Raw genomic sequence first — 20,541 nt, forward strand, 5'->3', positions numbered from 1 at the left:
TGGCCTCCTTCTGCAAGGCAGTCATCTCGCAGAAGGAGGCGGACGAGCGGGAACGGGAACTTGCCGATCCCGCTCGTCAAGAGAGAAGACGGGTGAGGCGAGCGTGGAGGCGGCGGGTAGCCGCCCCTTCAGTCGATCCCCTCCCTGGTGGAAGGGTCAGCACCGAGGGGCCCAGAGCCCCGTGAGTCGCTCACCGCCCGCCGGCTGCCCTAATCGAGGGCGGCTAGTGCGCGGAGACGGCCCCGCGCGCGCACGTCTGTCATGGGGTCACAGTCACGGTGACCCCGACGAATTGCGCTCGGGGCCGCGGGGCCGAGACGGTTGGCGGTAGGGATTTGCCGCCATCTTCGTGACCGGCCCCAAAGCGGTCGGCGCCGGGGTATAGCCCCCTGGCGCCGGCAGAACGGTGTAGGGGGGGGGGGGGGAGGAGGTGTTTGGCCCCCCACACCGAGGTGGGCTCCCCAAAGATCAAGGGGAGCCTGGGCGCGGCGACCGTGGTGAAGTTCGTAGGGGCGGGGAGGTTCGTTTCCCCGTCCTGGAGAGAGCCCATGGTCGCTGAGTTGCCCGATGCTGACCATCGGGGGGGTTTTAGTGGCTATACCGGCGGGTGACGTTTTTCGCCTGCGGGCAGTCTCACACTACCCGGCAGAAGTCCCTACATCCGCGGGGTGTGGGTAATTCATTTGCCCCTTGTTATTAAAAAAAAAAAAAAAAAAAAAAAATGGGTTAGGTACCATCTCGGACGCGATGTCAAGCCGCAGTAATTGCTTTATGCGCCGGCTTGAGAGGTGGATGGCCATCAGGGTCATCCGCGGATACCGCAGCATATCCTATATGGCGGCGCAGGCTGTAGCGGGGGAAATTCCCTTTGAACTTCAGGGGGCTGCACGCGCGTCAGTGTACGCGCGCGTGCGGGCTACCCGCCTCGTTCGGGGGAACCCGCCGGTGCCAAAGACGGTCGAGGTGTTCGAACGCCAGGCCTGGTGGCTCGCGTTTGAAAAGTGGCGCTTTGGAGCTAAGCTCTCACGCCAGCGAGCGCGTCCCCAGGGCTCTTTTGCCGTACTTCAAAAGATGATAGGAGAGGGGCTTTGGTAGGCTCACCTACCGAGCGACGCAGGTATTCACCGGGCATGGTTGTTTCGGCGTCTACCTGCGTCGTATAGGACGGGAAGCGACGGCAGCCTGTCACCACTGCCACGAGGAGGAGGACTCGGCGCAACGTACGCTGGAGGAATGCCCCTCCTTTTCAGCGCCGCCCCGAGTTCTAAGGGCCCAAATCGGGCATGACCTCTCGCTCCCAGCAGTAGTTGGGGGTATGCTGGTAAGCGAGAGAAACTGGAGGGCGACGGTCTCTTTCTGCGAAGAGGTTATCTCGCAGAAGCAGGCCGCAAAGCGGGATCGGGAGACTACCGATCCCGCTCGACAGATCCGGGGGCAGCGGCAGGTCGGCAGGGGCGCCCAGCGGGCCCCCGGGATAAGGATGGTGGCTGGCGATGGGGACGGTTGAAATGACCTCCGCCGCCAGCTTTCCACCGAGGAGGCAAGGTGGACTGAGGGGGAGGCAGCAAGTTAAAAGCTGTCCCCCCTGGCGGCCGCGGAACCTGGGGCTGTGGTCTTGGGTTCACTTTCATGCGGCCGCCGAGATGTAGTGGTGCGGGGCGCGGCTTCCCTGCACTGCTGTTGAGGAGGTTTAGGGGGGGCAAGAGATTTTGCCCCCCCCCCCCCCCCCCCGAGGGGACGCGGCCGGTCATCAAGGCATAGATGGCCGGCCGGGGCTAGGGGGAGCCACAGAAGGAATCCGTAAGAATTACCTGTGGCTTCCCCGACACGCCGAGAGTTGAAGAGCGTCCGAAGGTCGTCGTGGAGGTTTTAGCGGGTCGAACTCCGCACTGCCCGCCTGATTGCTCCCCCAAGCATCAGAGGGGTGTCTGGTTAGCAGATTTCCTCCACGTAAAAAAAAAAGAAAAAAAAAAAGGGTTAGGTACCATGAAGAAGACCATGAAGAAAACCAAGAAGAAGAATAAGACCAGGTGAGGAGTGGATGAGGAGTGGGTGAGGATAAAGCAGAAGGTACAATGTAGAACGGGGAACTGTCAGAGCAGGGTGAGACGTGGTTACCTCGACTCGGTCTGTAAATCAACCGAAAATGGTTGCTATTCCAGTAAATAGGGAAGTGGAAGAAAATACCATCCCGAATAAGGTCAAAATTTAGTTAATTTAAATTTCGTTACTTTATATAAGTAACTAATTTTTTTGTACTGTTTCTATTCTAGAAATTTCCAAGAATATGTAGAATATCATTGATAATAAAAACTAAGGTAATAAATTACAATTTCATGTAGTTTTTTGGAAAATGATCGGTGTACGAATACTTTCTGCACCAACTGTACACTCAGCAAAACAATTATCGCAACAAAAATTTTTACTCAAATTTCACTCAAATTTAAATAACCACAACTCCGCGAAAAAATGATCGTATCGGATAAATTTTTGTTTTATTTCAAAGCTTAAAATCTCTACTTTGGACAGAATTTGTCAAATTTTGATTTCCCTCTTCTCGCCGCTTCTTTTACAACGAGGTGATGTTTTTTTTTTAAAAAGTTTGCGCATTCTGACGCGTTCTATGAAGTGCAACGAATTTTTCTCACAAACTTTACAAAAATTGCCGCAAAGTACCAACTTTTCTGCGCAAATTAAAAAGAAAGCGAAGTCTCTATGATTTTTTTTGGCGGAGATGTGATTATTTAAATTTGAGTGAAATTTGAGTAAACATTTTTGTTGCGATAATTGTTTTGCTCGGTGTATTCATATTTATTACCTTCTATGGTTGAAAAATGTTCATCTTCAACTTCTTCTTCTCAGCCACAGAACCGATCCATTCTGATGAATATTTCTTAATAGCCGAGCTTGAATGCCAGTTTCAATATGGTCACTATTGTTTTGTAAAACAGAATGTATCGGTTCTTTGGCTGAGAAGAAGAAGTAGAAGATAAACATTTTTTTAAAGTAGAAGGTAATATCGATCATGATCGATTATGTTAGATTTCCGATAAACAGCAAATAAACAACAATAGTAACTGCTTGCTTCATTAGTAATAACTCTGTTATTAATTTTTTTGATAACGGTCAATTTTGGACCTATAGGTCCTTTGACACTTTTTATCCTCATGATCCGTAGAATACAATGCAATAAAAAAAATTTGACCTTGAAATTGAAAATCAAGCACAATTTTGCGGCAACTTTGTTTTACAAATCTTCATCGATCCGAAGATGTAGAATACGCCTATGCTTGCCAAGACCAAACATTTGTTTACACCCTGTACTGTACACAAAGTGCTATACATATAGTATGAAAATTATTTAAAGTCATTCACTATCCAAATTATCTTTGTAAAAAGAAGTGAGATCCCCATAAAAAACTTGAAAAAAAGTAAAAAAAATTACGCCAAGTACATGAAAAAGTGGAGGACGAAGAGTAATCACAAAAAAATAGAAGATCCCCATACAAAATCTACAAAAAAGTTAATTTTTAGGTTAGTTGTACGTGTCTAATTTCGTAATGTTTTTGACATAGTTTTTTTGACAACTCAACAACATAGCATTTTCCTGTGGCGCCACTAGTTTGCGTGTTTCCTCTGGAGTGAAACGATTGCAATGCCCAGTTCTATTTTAACAGATTCGTTTATGAATGAAATTTTAGGTAGAACAATCGCTCGTATTTTCTGTATATTTCTTTTACATACCAGCCTTGGTATGCAGTTGTGTTTTTTTGTCTCTGACTTTCATCAACATTTTTATCCAACGTTCAGCCCTCTGTTGATGTAACACGATAAAACACAAACTATGTTAGCTCTGCGTTTTCAAGGAAAACTTTACTGAAATTTCTACCCAAGCATGTCCAGCGGTTTCAAGTTTATCCAGAACCTAAAGCCTAGCGTCTCTATTATTCTACATTAGTATAGACATACATCTGGATAGAAACTTCTTTTTAGTTTAGGATTTAAATTTTATACTACGCCCACGGTGTACGTAGACTTTCCCGACCAGCATCGTAGATTTATATTTTATTTTGCCAATAAGTTACTTGCTTTGACGTAACCACGTTGTAAATTACCTACTTTTAAATTATTCACGAGCTGCGTAGCGGTACCCTACATAGTGACCATATTTTTTTGTGCGGTCGCAACAACGTGTATACTCCAGAGTTTTCATTAATCGCTAAAAAGAAGGGACGGTGCGCTATAAAAAGATTGCCGTTGGCTGTTAAAAAATTAACAATATATTCAATTTGCTCGGTTCCTTCAAATTTATTTATATTCGTTTCTGTAGCTATATTCGTTTGCCTGTTAAGCATTTAACTGCGTTTTTCGTGTATTTAGTTTATTACTTTGTAAAATTTCCTTTTTTTTTTTTGCTGAATTTAATTTTAATTATCAGCAGTAGCAGACAATTTACAAAGCCTACGGGTGTGGTTATTTAATCCAATGGAAGAAACAGCTTATTAAAAATTCAATTGTAAGTTTGTTGTATGATATTCATCAAGCATTTAAAACTCATTTGATAGCTTTGTCAAATTTTCTAACAAAGAATATAACCTAACAGACAATCAGTAGCATTGATTTCCATAAAGAAGTTGTTTTGTAATTATTACTTTTCTGATGCTATAATTTAATACAAGCTAATACATGTTTCCAAATTAATAAATTAAAACTACATGACTACACATGATCATATTCCTAAAATCTACAATTTAAATAAAATATATAGTTTAAGATAGAAATGATTCACAAAGTATTCTATAAACATACACACTGTAAGAGTATTTTATTAGTTTGTTATATTTTGTATGTTTACTTTATTACACAACTGATTATTATTTTAGATAAAGTCTGTCTAATGTAAACAGTTCATTCATTGTCAGTTAAAATTAATAAACATATTTATTTATAATAAAAATAAGCAGGAGACCGTATTATTATACTCGTATTCGAGATATTTTAATATTTGTAATAGTTTTTGAGGAGTTTAAATAAATATATATTTTATTTAGAATTGATGATAGTTTTCAAAAAATAATCTTCAAGTTAAAAAAATAAACTTTTTTACATTTCTATACCTTTTTAAAAATGAGTTTTGCATTTTTATTTCAATATGAAATTATATAAGGTGACATACTCAATATTTATATTCATTTAACTTTATATTTATAATATGTGTTTTCATATTTTTTTAATTTAATGATACTGTCGTAATTTTCAAAAAGTACAAATTTTGTTTTCTTTCAAATATAGTTTCCTAAAAGGGACAATTCCTAAGGAATCATCATTTTCCACATATCTATTTATTGTTGCAAACAGGAATGGCATCATATTACATTAAATAGTATTATTTTAAAACCATGTAATTAATAAGTTCATTTTATATAATCATTAACAAATTTTATTAGAGTTAAAATATCTCTTCAGAGGAGATATCCAATTACAAAAAATTGCTAAATATAATCGCAACATTTTTAACCGACTTCAAAAAGGAGGAGGTCACTCAATTCGACATGTATATATTTTTTTTTTCTAATGTCTGTTCACCGATTACGCCGAGATGGCTTGACCAATTGGAATGAATCCTGTTGCAACTTGTAGAGCATGCCCCCCCCCCCCCCCGGGGTCCCATTATCACGACTTTTTGCAATTTGTCATTTTTTACCCGTATTTTTACCAAAAAACAGTGATTTTTAGGTATACTTGTCGATTACGTCGGGATGGCTTGATGAATCGGAGTGAAACCTCTTGCATCTTGTCGAATATTTCTGCCAGTTGGTCGTGTAAAAGAAACATTTTGTGATTTGTCATTTTTTACCCGTTTTTATTTTAAACAGAAACATTTTGTCTTGCTTCTTACTCCGAGACGGATGGACCAATCGGATTGAAACTTCTTGCATCTGGAAAAGCATTTGCCATTTGGTCCCATAACAAAACATTTGTCCTTATTTTGTTTTTTACCACTTTATATCACTTTTTATCGCAAAAAGCGTACTATTTCACGTATGTTTGGCCTGAAACCGATGAAATCGATGAAACCCCTTACATTTTGCTGCCGGAGAGGTTTTCGCAATGATCACAGATGCAAAATTTATGAATTTCTGTATTGTTTATAATTATTGTTATCGCAAAATACCTATTATATGATGTAACTCGGTGAGGAAATCACCGAGCGCGATGGAACTTTCCGCATTTCATGATACATGAATTCATGATGTTCCCATTTACAAAAATTTATGGACACTTTTATTGTTTATAAAACCATTGTTGGTACGAAATTGCTATGCTCTGGTGCAGCTCGACAAGGAATTTACCAAACGCAATCAATCCTTTCACATGTAGTTGCAAATGTATTCCTGATAATTCCATTTGTAATTATACAGGGTGTCCAAAAAATGTTGGATGTCCTTGAATGGGGTGTTTCGGGGTGGGGGATGAGTTGAAACAATTTTTTCTTAACGAAAATGTTGTTCGGGGCTTCGTTAAGGAGATATTGACAGAAACTCCCGACCAATCAGAGCGCGAGTATGCCGGAAAAGCGCCTGCGGAGCCTATGCTACGCTCTGATTGGTCGGGGGTTTTTGTTTATGCAATATCTTCTTAACGAAGCCTCGAACACCATTCTCGCTAAAAATTGTTTCAAATCGCCCCACCTCCCGGAACCACCCTTTTCAAGGACCTCCAACGTTTTTGGGACACCCTGTATAGTTGCAAATGAGATTATCAGGAATGCTGAAAGGTTATACAAATATGGAATTAATCTGGATCGGATTATCCTGTATTTTGCTCATAACTGTTGTTATTGCATGAAACCTATTGGTTATAGATTGCCACTAAAAAGAGTGAAATAAAATAATTTTTTAGAAAAAAAATTTAACCGACTTCAAAAAAGTTACAGTGAATAGTATGAAATAATTTCTAATTAATTTATATGAATACGCACTAGCTCTAGATATAATTGCTTAAAAGTATGGGAAAATGCAGGTAAATGTGTGAAATACTTTCTATTTAAATTGCGTTGTTATTCACCATCGTTTGATGAATTTGGTTAAATTATTAAATACATCATATTAAATGGAATGCACCTTTTTCGGAGACGGCGCAAAATTTAGAATTAAGTATATCAAAAATTGCTAAACTTGGTTTAACTTTCTGTCGGAGAAACGAAAAATATGGTCTTTATTTATTGCTATCATTACATCCACTTTGACATCATATTCATTAACACTATTCAATATCGCCGCCCCCACCAAATACTATCCCAAACCTATTCATACAGTATTTCCATGGGTAGAGTATACAGAGTGTCGTTGAATTAGTGTAAGAACCGGAAATGGGGGTAGCTGATACAATTCTGAACCACAATTTCCTTTGCGGATAGTGCTTCGTTTTCGTTAATATTCGACACCATTCGAAATTTTTGCAAATACAATCGTAGTTCAGCATCATCTCAGCTATCCCCAAAGTTAATATTATCAAACTTGGTTTAACTTTCTGTTCGAGGAGCAAAAAATATGACATTAATTATTGCTATTACTATAGCCGCTTTAGACATCATATTCATTAACACTATTCAATATCGTCGCTCCCACCGAATACTATCCCAAACCTATTCATACAGTATTTCCATGTGGAGAGTTTATACATTAGCAGTAATCAATATGGAAGCCAGTCCCCTCCAAAAAAGCCCAAACTACTCACACTATATTTCCGTGTACATACATTAACTATTAATTCCTCATAGACAATAAACATGTATACATTGACAGCATTCAATATTGCCGCCTCTACCAAAAAGCTAACCCAAACCGGAATTAAAAAGTTTTTACATCTGTGCCGCCTCCGAAAAAGGTGCATTGCATTTAATATGATGTATTTAATAATTTAACCAAATTCATCAAACGATGGTGAATAATAATGCAATTTAAATAGAAATTATTTCACACTTTTCACTGCATTTTCCCATACTTTTAAGCAATTATATCTAGAGCTAGTGCGTATTCATGTAGATTAACTAGAAATTATTTCATGCTTTTCACTGCATTTTCCCATACTTTTAAGCAATTATATCTAGAGCTAGTGCCTATTCATATAAATTAACTAGAAATTATTTCATACTATTCACTGTACCTTTTTTGAGGTCGGTTAAATTTTTTTTCCAAAAAATTATTTTATTAGGTCCTGGAGATAACTCTAAACCAAAGAGTTGAAACGTAGTATAAATAACAACTTAATGGAGTGCTCAAAATTCTCCAATGTTTAAATGTAAGGGCTGAACACTATACAGGGTGTTTCAAAAATGTTGGAGGTCCTCGAAAAGGGTGGTTCGAGGGGTGATTTAAAACAACTTTTGCCTTAGGAAAAGGGACAATTCCTAAGGAAAAAGTTCCCTAAGGAAAAAGTTGTTTTAAATCATCCCCCAAACCACCTCTTTTAAAAACCTCCAACATTTTTGGGATAACCTGTATATGGAAAGAAAAGTAGCGAGCACTGAGGTCAAGTAAATACTGTTTCGTTTCGTTTTACATATTTTTCTAATGTTAGCAATAAATTCGTTGAACTCTATCGATTATTCCGTTTTAAACCCATCGTAAACATTCGAATGACAGATGAAAGCGAACGCAACGTGCAGTTTTTACAATCTCGTCCGCGGAAGTGGCAGCGCGAAACGCTGAAGCGTTGAGCTACTTCGATATTGCAATTTCATAAATTGTTCAGTCTGGAAATGTCGCACGATGACACACGATTTCTCTACTTCCGTGTGTCGAAATTTATGCCTGTACACGTCGAAATTCAAGCCAATGACAAATCATTTCGACCGAGCTTGATTTCCCTCAATTTTACTTGCGCGTGCTGAAACCCATCAGCCCACATGGTACGTATGAGAATTATCAACCAGACGTCGAAGAATATTATTCAAATAATAATAAATGAATGAACACGCTTGACAACGTTGATTGACATTTGATAATTCGATTAACACTTTGCTAATTATATAAATTATATAGAGTATATGTTGTATATACTTATATACTGTACATAATTGAGTCAAACTCAAGAATTGTAAATACACATTATTTTGGTTTCCTCAAGTGTAAGTAAAGGATTCAAGCCCGTATAATTCAATAATGCTATTTCCAAGCGCATTAACTAGGTACCTACAAATCGAAACTATAAATTCTTATATATCATTATGGAAACATTTAACAAAAAAATGTTTCAAACAAAATTTACTTGTTTTATCCTGTTTAATCTAAATATGTAACGTTTTATAGGGAGTTTCATTTAAAATTATAAACGTACCCCGCCCCTCTTGTAGGGGAAAGGGGAGCCACTTCACGTTTATGTAGCTAGAAAAGCCCTTTAGATCCATGCAATTTAAGACCAAGAACTTTAAAATCGATGGTATAGTTTCCAAGATATTGCGCTGTTAATAGTTATGTGGGCCACCCTGTATTCTTCGTAGATCACGCACAGCAATACGGCTAAACTTTATCCTGTTTTACTAGGGTTTTTGAATGTTCATAGATTGTAAGCATTTAGAACTTTAGCTTCAGGCTGAATTTGCTTGTTCTATTAATCATATTGTGTTGGAAAGAACTGCTGCAATTTGTGAAAAATAATTATTTTTCAAAGAAGTTTTGGAAGTATAAACTCATTAACTTACAACATATATGATTTACGAAATTTGAGATTCAAAATATAAATCATAAAGTAGGTATATATATAGTAAGGAGAAAAACTGAACCAATAACACACTTTTCTACAAAGTAATTGTTATTATTTAAATAATTCGTGGTAAAGAAAAATCAGAGTTGATAATTGTTTCATTATAGTTTCAAGAAATTAATCATTAGATACTTCGTAGTACTTCAAAAATATATCATTGTGATCGAAACAGTTAAAATTCGTGGATTTTACTTTGTATCATAGTGTTACATGGTGGTGTTGGGATATTTTGTTCGAGTTTTTTTCTGACATCCCTTCACATTTTAGGTCATATCTCGAGTTAGAAACATCCGTTTGAGTCGCACAAGACGCCATTTTAAAGGTACTCGAATTTCCAACAATTGCTTTTGACATTTTTTCCAATCGGTTCAATAGTTTAAGTGTTACAAGCCAATATATATGAAAAAATTTTGATTTTTTCGGCTAAAATAGAACACGAATATTTCTTCCATCGCCATGGAAAAATATAAATTGTCAAATTATGTCCATTTTCTTATTGTTTACGCATAGATCGCACTTTTACGAAGAAAACAGCCTTTGTTGAAGAAAATCTATGAATAAATACCGGAGTTAGGAACAATTGAGTAAAGGTACAAAAATTCCAATTTTAGTCTGTTTTTGTCTCATATATATTGGCTCGGAACACTTAAAGTATCGAACCGATTAGAAAATAATATTAAAAGCAATTGTTGGAAATTCGATTACTTTTAAAATGGCGTCCTGTGCGACTCAATCGGGCGTTTCTAACTCGAGATGTGGCCTAAAATGTGAAGGTATGTCAGAAAAAAATCGAAAAAAGTTTCAAAAATTCATATAAAAAAAACCTATACATAGAAAAATTTTTTCTTGCGATTTTCGAATTTAGTAGGTCAAAGTACATAAGAAAAAAATTGTGGAATTGAATGTACATTTTAGCTGTAAACTAGTGTAATTAATCACATAATTGCACACTTATCCAATTACACAATTACACAATCGTATAGTCAAACAATCACACGATTACAAGATCACAGAATTGTATACTCGTACATTTACACAATGATACAATCACATGATCACTTAATTACACAACTGTACAATCATACACTCTTGTAGTCTTATAATCACACAACTATGCATACAATTGTATAGTCATACAGTCACACGATCATACAATCATATAGTCATACGATCATACGACTACTTAATCGTATAGTCAAAGAATCTCACAGTTATACAATCACATAATCACTTAATTACACAACCATACAATTATACCGTCACACAGTCATGATAGGGACACTTTTTCAAACCCTCGTAACTATGGGAGTTTTCAACCGATTAAAATGAAACTGCGTGAGGAGTACTTCTGAAGTGCCCCCTAGACGTGTGTAAAGTTGCATTGGTAAGGGTTGATGAGAAGGGGTTAATTCACCCCCTTAAAGGGGGGCGCGTCGAAAAACATCACTTCTGAAGGTGCCAGGAGTAATGGAAAAGGTTAAAAAAATTAAAAAAACCTTTAGGGAAACTCTCTTTGATGCCCTCTACAAAATGCATCCCTTGAAATCCCTCTCTGACAAACCCACCCCCCCCACAACCTTCCACCTCCTATCAAATCCACAATTTTTGGACGACGGTGTCGACTTTGCGCTCAATGCATTCTCTGGACTCCTTCGATCCAGATAATGCCATCACACATACCGTGCACATCATAGGCACCCTTTAGGGGGGTGGAACAGCTCTCGAATTTGCAACCCCCTTCATAAGGGAGCACTTCCACACATCGGATGGCGATAAAATTCACCATATTTGTTCCCGATATGTTAAGGATGAATGCCGAAAAGGTCCCGTTTCAAAAACTGCCCCCAAACTGAAGGGAGGGGGAGAGCAGAGGTAGGGGTGGTCCACCTCCATGTGTAAGGGTTGGAACGTTGTCACGCTGCGTGGATTACATGTCCTACAGTCCAGGACATCAGGCTGACACAGTTTTGATGCCTTTTTCCTGCGTGAATGGCAATAAATTACGAAACGGGTAACGGGTTTTTGGGGGAAAACCCACCCCCAGGCCCATCTGCAGGGTGAACAAGCAACCCCACGCCAACACCGTTCATGCTATCAGATGCGCGAATGCTTTATTAACAGATACCCAAAAAATCAGATTTTTTCAATCACGCGTTCGTTGTCAAATTGGAGTAGATTTAAAAGAGTAATAAGTGGGCCAAACGCAGCCGGCATTCAGAAACGGAGTGAGGGCCAGCACCCCTACGTAGTCAGACCAGACCGGACTCCAATTTAACGTGGGCTGATCACTACGGACGCAGGGTCTCGTACCACTTTTGAATGCCGTTTCCGACCAGCCCACTTACTACTCTTTCAAATATGCTCTGATTTGACAACAAAAGCGTGATTCAAAAAATCTGATTTTTGGGGATCTGTTAACGAAGCATTCGCGCGTCCGAATCCATGAACGACGTTGACGTGAGGTTACTCGTTCACTCTGCGGATGGGCCTGAAGTTGGAAGCAAGTTTTTAAAAAAAATCGACATTTTCGTATTTTATTGCTATTCACGCTGGAAAAAGAGATCAAAACTGTGTCAGCCCGATGCCCTGGACTGTTGGACATGTGATCCATGCAACGAAACAGCGTTCCAACCCTTACACTTGGGGGTGGACCACCCCTACCTCTGCCCTCCTCCCTTCAGCTCCGGGGGCAGTCTTCGAAACGAGACCTTTTCGGCATTCATCGTTAACGTATCGAGAACAAACATAGTGAATTTCATCGCCCTCCGATGCATGGAAGTGTTTTTTTACGAAGGGCGTTGAAAATTTGCAAGGTGTTCCCCCCCCCCCCCCACCCCACCAAAGGGCGCCTATGGGGAACACGGTATGAATGATAGCATTATCTGGATCGAGGGAGTCCAAAGAATGCATTGAGCGCAAAGTCGACACCGTCGTCCAAAAATTGTGGATTTTAGAGGGGGTGGGAGGTTGTGGGGGTTGGGTTTGTCCGAGTCGGATTTCAAGGGGTGCATTTTGTAGAGAGCATCAAGGAGAGTCGTCCCAAAGGTTTTTTTGAATTTTTCAACCCCTTCCGTCATCCCTGGCCTGTTTCAAAGAGGCGTTTTTCTACACCCTCCCCTTTAGGGCGGCGAATTAACCCCTTCGCATCAACCCTCGCCCATGTAACTTTACACACGCCCAGAGGACACTACAAAACTACTCCTCACGGAGTTTAATTCCAATCGGTTGAAATCTTCCATGTTTTTGAACCGTTTAAAAATTTGTCCGCTAAGTTTTGCGCGTTAGTGTAGATCTCGTAAGAACGTAACGTTTCCGCGGGCAAAATGCCCCGACCCAACGGACAAGGAAGCTCTGGATTTGTGTTGCCACGTTCACGGCACTCTGTTCCAATGAACAGCCCCGTGTTTCATAAACTTTTAGTAACATACTTCCTTTGTCGCTGCTGCGATAAACACGTAAATGCTCCTTTCGACGAAGTTCGACTGTAAGTCAGCATTTACCGTCCTCGCGTGGAATGTTTACAAGGGTGATTGTTGGGCGGTGAACGGCCATAAATCATAAGGGAAGCGAAAATTCATAGCGCAAGAACAAATACCCGTTTGGAACGTATATATAAACAAATCGAAAATTTGCTAAAAGTGGGTTAGGAATGAAATAAGTTTGATCAACGCTTCTACTAATACATTCACGATTGGCTAAAGTATAGAAATCTAATACAGTGATTGTCGAAAAGTACAATAAAGTACCAGAGTTATAATTACGGATTTTTATGCAAAATAAAATCTATGAAAACGTACCTACAAAAACTGAACCTAAATAGGAATTTATTTTACCATTGTAAATATTATAATATGTGTTGGAATGCAACGATTGCCACTTTCGGGCCTTGAGGAAAAGGGTCTGTTTCTCCTTAAAGCAGAAAGAGGGGTGGGGTCCTAGCAGGGCCAGAAAGCGACGATCACAGTCCGTCGAAACAAGTCTAGTGGTACGGGTCGTCGTGAATTTCGGACATCTTTCCTTTAACATTATATACGTTGTAATCCTTTAGGAAATAAAGTTTTATAAAAATACAATTCTAACAATATGAATAATTTATTTCCAAATTAAGAAAAGAAAGGCTTTAATTGAGACATATAGAAAAAAATAGTTAAGAAATTCCATTCAATGATTTGATATACAGGGTGGGCCAAATATGTTTGACAACTCATAACTTCGTTATCACTGCCCTTATAGAAAACTGTCAAAGGGAAAAGATAAATATTACAAAGAATACTATATTTGCAGGACGATATTTTTTGTATATGTGCAATGGTGAATGTGCATTCGATAAATGCATTATTATTTTATATTAGTTTAAATGGAAATATTTATGGCATATTCCTTTCATAGATTGAATACTTTCGTTATTTTATATAAAAAAAGTATAAGAGTAAAGTGATAAAAAAAGGATTAGCTCCTGAGATATTATGAATAATTTTCTTTAATGAAGATGCTTGAAATTATTTCGATTATACTATTCCTTCCTATTTCTTTCTATTCTCTTATTATTCATTTTCTAGGAAATTACGATAATGTTGTAGCATTTAGAAACAGAACTTGCAAAGATGAGTTCGCACCAGAGCTGCAAAGTAATGATTATTTTGGAATTTATTACAATTTGGAACAATTACTTTGGAATTAGAAAGCAATTATTTAAGTAATTGTTGATTTTTTTTTTTTTTAGTAATTATGCAATACCTTATTCTTAATTACTGAGTAATTCAATTACTTTTTAATAATTACTTATAACTGCCCAGAGAATAATTAAAAGGCGTCTCAAATCTAAAGTAGTTAAGTGTACCTAAAAGTAATTAAAAAGTAATTATAACTACTTTTTTAATTACTTTCAAGTAATTGCAGTTACATGGACAGTAATTGTTAAAAGTAATGATTACTGACTTCTAATTAATTTTAATTACTTTGGACTACTTTTGCCACCGATCATTACTTTTAACAATTACTGTCCATGTCACTACAATTACTTGAAAGTAATTACAAAAGTAATTATAATTACTTTTTAATTACTTTTGGGTATTTTTTACTACTTTAGATTTGAGACACCTTTTAATTACTTTCTGGGTCGTTATAAGGAATTATTAAGTAATGCATGGGATTACTGGTAGCAATTAAGTAATTAGGAATACCATTACATGCGACAGAGTAATTGTAATGGCAATTATTCAATTACTTGGTCAAGTAATCGTTTTGTTACAGCTCTGGTTCACACCAGCAGCAACCAGGAATAATATTCAAGATGGCGTGTATTCAGCAATCGAGAATGTTTTAATTCAACAAACTCTTTGTGCGCACTATTGCTTTAGGGAAATTCCTATGAAGATAAAGTATTATTTAGTATTTTCGAGCTGAATCAAGTACCTTGGTTTTTCTACTATTTTGAAAACTGAAAGAAGAAGGCGCAGCGCTCCAAGTTACGTCCTTTTTCGATTCACTTACCGAAGTTCGCTTTACGGGCCTTGGCAAAGTCTGACTTGAAAGGGTTTCATAAACAACTTCGATAGCAACGTCTTCGCAATTTCCTTTTAAAAGAAACCTTCGACGGAGATACATAGACGTTAATTCTACGAATAACCCGTTTCAGTAGTTTAAAGGTAAAAGGAGAGCACGGAAAAGGTATCGACGAGCCGTTCAAAGAGCCAGAAGCCAAATGACGTTTGAAATGCACTCTACAGCGAGTGCGCCGAATAAATTTTCAATTGCAAAATCCGAAGTTTTTCATTATCCTTCATATTAATTTTCTTCATTAATGACAACTTCATAATGAGAACTTGTAATCTATTGTTTATAACCTCTTGCAATAAATTGTTCCGGATAGAATTAACCTGATGGAACGAGGAGGGACGATAATGACTGCTAGTAAAGAACATGGGCGATTCTTCGCGGTCGAATCTGCATCTGCGTGAATCGTTAGGGCGATTCACGGCTATCATGGCTACTCAGTGAGGGCATGGCTTGACCATCCCCTGACTTCAACAGACCTCGCATAGGGATTAGGCTTTAAACTGAAGGTCGACCTCAGCGCGGGAAGGACCAAAAGCCGACCCGTGGTTGCAAGCCAGCAGACGAAACCGTTGGGAGGCGTTTCGGGTACACACAGGGTACACTTGGGATGTTTTGGAATAGAGTGCGAACAATGCGCACAGGCAGTCATTTGGGCGCTTCCTCGACTTCCAGCGGCAAGATAAAGATGCCGATGAATTTAGTACCGCGATTGTTATTCGGAAATCATAGAAATAAGTCTTTAATATTTTTATTCAAGCGATGCGGAGAAACAGCGAAAGGTGACAATAGTTTACGGCATGCTAGCGAGGCGAGGCTGTTTCGAACCGATGGCTGATATTGCCGGCAATATCCATCTAGGGGTGACCGTTTATAAGGTCTTTAGAATCTCGCGTAGTTCCGAGCCTCGGCGGTCGAGCATGCCGTGGGCTTGGAAAAACCCATGAGTGGCTTGGGGCTTTTCGTGAGACGCCGAGCGACCACCTACCCTTGTTCCACGATAAGCCGGGGCGCCCTGATTGGGCCTTGGTCCCAAAACCAGGGCCAATGGGCGCGCCTCTTGGACTCGACGAGGATGGCACCTAGGGTGAGGAGTGGTGGTGCGAGGTATCTTCGATTGTCACCCGGCGAAGCGAAATCAGATTTCGATTTGTAGAACTCGAAGACGCACGAGCGAACAGAGAGAACATCAATCGTTGTACACCGTGGTATTTTAAAATAAATTCGCATTTTTTCCTCTTTCAACGGAGAGTTTTATATCTTGTCCACTTTAATTCCCGAACAAAATGAATATTTGATAACATAATTTTTTATGTTAGATATTGACAAACTTAAAGAACAAATATTGTTAGTACTACTCATTGAGGTATTCAACAGAGATATTATTTTTGACTATAATTGTTGTAACTTCCAAGGTCAAATGTAATTACTATAAGTTCCAATATGTCTAAAAAATTATCCTATTTAGTATTGCATACAGGTAATTTTGTATAAGTAATACATTATAAAGAAAATTAAAGTATTTCATATAGTGGACGTTATGAATTATTAAGTCTGACAGAAGCCATTGAATAAAATGAATTAAATCGACCCTACTATAATCCAAATTTTTGTTTGATAAGAGTAAAATTATCTAATAAAATATTTCGTAAGCACTACAAAGATATACAGGGTGTCACGTATAAACCAGAACACCTGAATATCTCTTCCGATTGTGATGATAGAGAAAATATTTTACATGGAATTTGAATGGTACAGAATTGTTTTTTCCAACGTCTTTTTTTTGGAGAGATTTCAAGGTCCAATTACAAATGAATTTTTTTCTATCGCAATACGTAGTTGACATGAAAATACGTTCAGATGAAGTATATTCAGATGACTTTAAAATGATATTTAACTGAAAAAATTGAACTGAAACATAAAATTAATGTCGAATATTTGGATTGCTGATAGTTTATTAGTTCATAGAATGTTCTTTACTATTCTTTCTGCTTATTTAAGCCTAAATGTTCTATGTTATAATGAATTAAATGAGCTAAGAAACATAAAGTAACATGTTTTGAAGTTTTGAATAAGGACAGACATAAAATAATGTTTCAATTATACGTGGTACAAAATTCGTTTAAAATACATGCACACACACACACGTGTATGTGTGTTACATTATATTTATTATACAAGGCTTTCAAAAAGTAATGGATCCACCCCTCATCTCAGAATCTCTGCATTATTGGAAAAAAATGACTCAACGTCAATTTTACGGTTCGAAAAAAATCTGTTTTTCTGTAACATCAGATTTGATCTTAGCCATGACCTTGAAGGTTGTTCGGAGGTCAACTTTCATTTTTCAAATAGGGATCCTTATTTTTGAGGCCAGATTCGGAAAGAGCGAGAAATTTCACATTAAAATATGATCTCTTTTTCAAAGTCATAATACAAATACAAATACGTATTAAAATAAGTATTTATAATTTCAAAGTTTATTCGAAATACTAATGACTTTTCAAATAATGAAATAACTTTACTATTTGAAATACTTACCATTTTTAACGAACCGGTATTTTAATTATTTCAAAATAATTTTGGGTGAAATAAAAGACTCGAATGTTATTTTTAATGAAATTTACCAAAGCTGTTTGTATCGGCCATCAAAAGATATTACAGCGCTTCCAAGTATCCACTCTTTACTTTATAAACTCGCTGCCTGTTTTCATCCCGACAAAAGAGTCACTCATTTAATACCTCCGAGATAATGAACAAACGATAGGATAAACGATCAGCGTTTTAAAGCTTTTTTATCATTTCGCTACTTTATGTTCTTGTCATGCGGATACTCGTTTACAAATGGCGTTCATTTGCACTTTCAGAAAATAGAACGCATTTATACTTTAAGGAGGTCATCCCGTGTGACGACCGTTTTTTAAGGTTCTTTCAGAATTTTTTATAGCGAAATGAAAAAACACAAAGTTTCCAAATTTTTACTATATATTTATTCAGACTTTAACTGTAACTTTGAATCAACAAGACAAATATAATGTGGATCACGAGCTTTATCGCTTAGAATGGGGTATTTTTATTATTGTAAAATTGTAGCTGATGAAAAGACAAATTCAATTATGTAAAATATGTTGAGTTTCAGATGACCTTTTGACGAAGCATTCTTATCATTGGACATGTCCTTTATGTCACCAGTACACTAGGTTACAGCAAATTTATATGAAAATCAAGTAAATTCCTAGTTTTTCAATAACGGTGACTGAGTTTACAGTTAAATCAATGCCACTGGATGGACGAAGTGCAATCATGTAATAATGGTAACTAATTTATTTCACACACTTTAACGCTCCATGGGCCGAACTTTTTTTTCCAGACACCTTGTAAGGCATTTACTTTGATATTTCAGGTTGATCGTGCTACCAACCGTCATCAATATTGTTATTATTTATCAAAGACGAATTACAGCAATATTTTGGTGCTCTCCAAAAATAGGAGCTGCAGTTGTGAAATTCTCATACTTTACCTGAGTGAAGGATATCTGGTAGTAATTATGAAAATATCACAAGAAGAATCGTGCAAGTATTACAGGAAATACGATAAAGTTTGACAGCTACATATATTGAAATTGGCCAGTTGAAATATACTACGACCCGACAGAGTGTACAATGGAAGGAACTAAATGATCTGTATATAATTTGTATGAAAATTATGATTTCTATTTTTATTTTATAGATAAAACAGCGAGTATTAGCAAGTATTAGAGGAAAGCCACGTGGACTCTTTGACTGATCTCGAGGACGCTGACTGAGCTTGCAGTCGGATCAGAAGCTGTGTCGCATTGCGGGACGCAACTCTCTTTCTCTCTCTTACTCCTTCTCCTTCTTTTGGTTCAATCGTTCCTTACCACCTTTCTCGAACGTGCATTGACAGCACGCCGGCGAGCATTCCAAGTCCTTTCAGAATCCCTTCGTTACTCCTCCTTTGCCCCGTAATTACCACAAGAATTATAGAAGCCAGGGGTAGAAGGAGTCATAATTGCTATTTCATCGGGAGGGTGAATCCGACATGAAAGAAGGAAATTGAATAGACGCGCGGAATTGTATGGTTCCCGGAAAATAAGGCAAAACCCTCGCGAGTTTTTAAGATTTTCAATTGGTACTTATATCAATTAAACGGGGATATTAGTTGCATGCCGCAAGTTTTGCACGCCTTGATTCAAGTGGAAAACGATATCAAAGGGGAGGACATAATCTGATGTCTAGATTAGATGTTCCTTGTTGAACGGATCAACTAATGGTTAAAAGGAAACACTGCGAACAGTTGGATCGAGTGTTACCGATTGTTTTGATGTTTTGAGATATTTGAAAAAAGGATGTTAACCTTTTCGGTGCTCTGCGCGAGTATACTCGTCAAATTATTTTGTTTTTGTCGAGCTCAAGACAAGTTAAATCGCATGAGCTTTTTACATATGAAAGAGCTCAAGACGAGTTAACTTATTAACAATAAGTTCATGCGATTTAACTCGTCTTGAGCACGACAAGAACAAAATAATTTGACGAATATACTCGCGCAGAGCACCGAAAAGGTTAAACAATGGTTCATTTCTGAATAGTTAAGTCACCTGAATTATATATAAGGTACTTTTTGATTCAAGAATTTGTAAATCCACAATTAATTATCGGCAATATAATGAAAAAGTTGTTAAAAACGTTAGTGAAATACGTAGTGCACATGGGGAAAAATTCGGAATCATTGATTACTTATTAGCGTTTTTAATACGTTATCAATCGTTCACGAATGTCATAAGTGATATTTTTCGAATTAGAACAATACATTTATATACATTTTCAACTTATTAATCATGCACTCACAATTGTTATATCAAACAACGCAAAAATTGTAACATTGATAATATATTACTTTAAAAAGAATAATTGAAAATAAGAGAAATTGAGAACCACTATAATAGTACATTAAACAAATATAAATTATGATTATAAAAAGTAAATTAATCCTCTGAATTTTCACGTTCGTTTTATACACACTAGTTTTGCATAGAGTGATTTATTTGTAATTGCTGTTCGGTGCAATTACATAGCACAAAAAATAGTTCGTTTGATGAATCTTTAAGGGGAGCGTGCCATTTGCGAACGCATTAGCGAATATTTATGGAGACGTTACAAGGATGAGCCTTAATGACTCGAGGCATTACCTTTACAT

General features: G+C 37.7%; 1 long non-coding RNA gene across 1 annotated transcript; it reads left to right on the forward strand.

The window, feature by feature from the left end:
- The first annotated feature begins 8,674 nt into the window (after nt 1-8,674).
- LOC128892799 (uncharacterized) lies at nt 8,675-20,279 on the forward strand. Its single transcript, XR_008461182.1, has 3 exons — nt 8,675-8,914; nt 18,464-18,638; nt 18,728-20,279. It is a non-coding gene; the product is annotated as an uncharacterized LOC128892799 (long non-coding RNA).
- Nucleotides 20,280-20,541: the final 262 nt, after the last annotated feature.

Source organism: Hylaeus anthracinus, unplaced genomic scaffold (assembly GCF_026225885.1).
Source record: "Hylaeus anthracinus isolate JK02 unplaced genomic scaffold, UHH_iyHylAnth1.0_haploid 18342, whole genome shotgun sequence".
Classification (NCBI taxonomy): domain Eukaryota; kingdom Metazoa; phylum Arthropoda; class Insecta; order Hymenoptera; family Colletidae; genus Hylaeus; species Hylaeus anthracinus.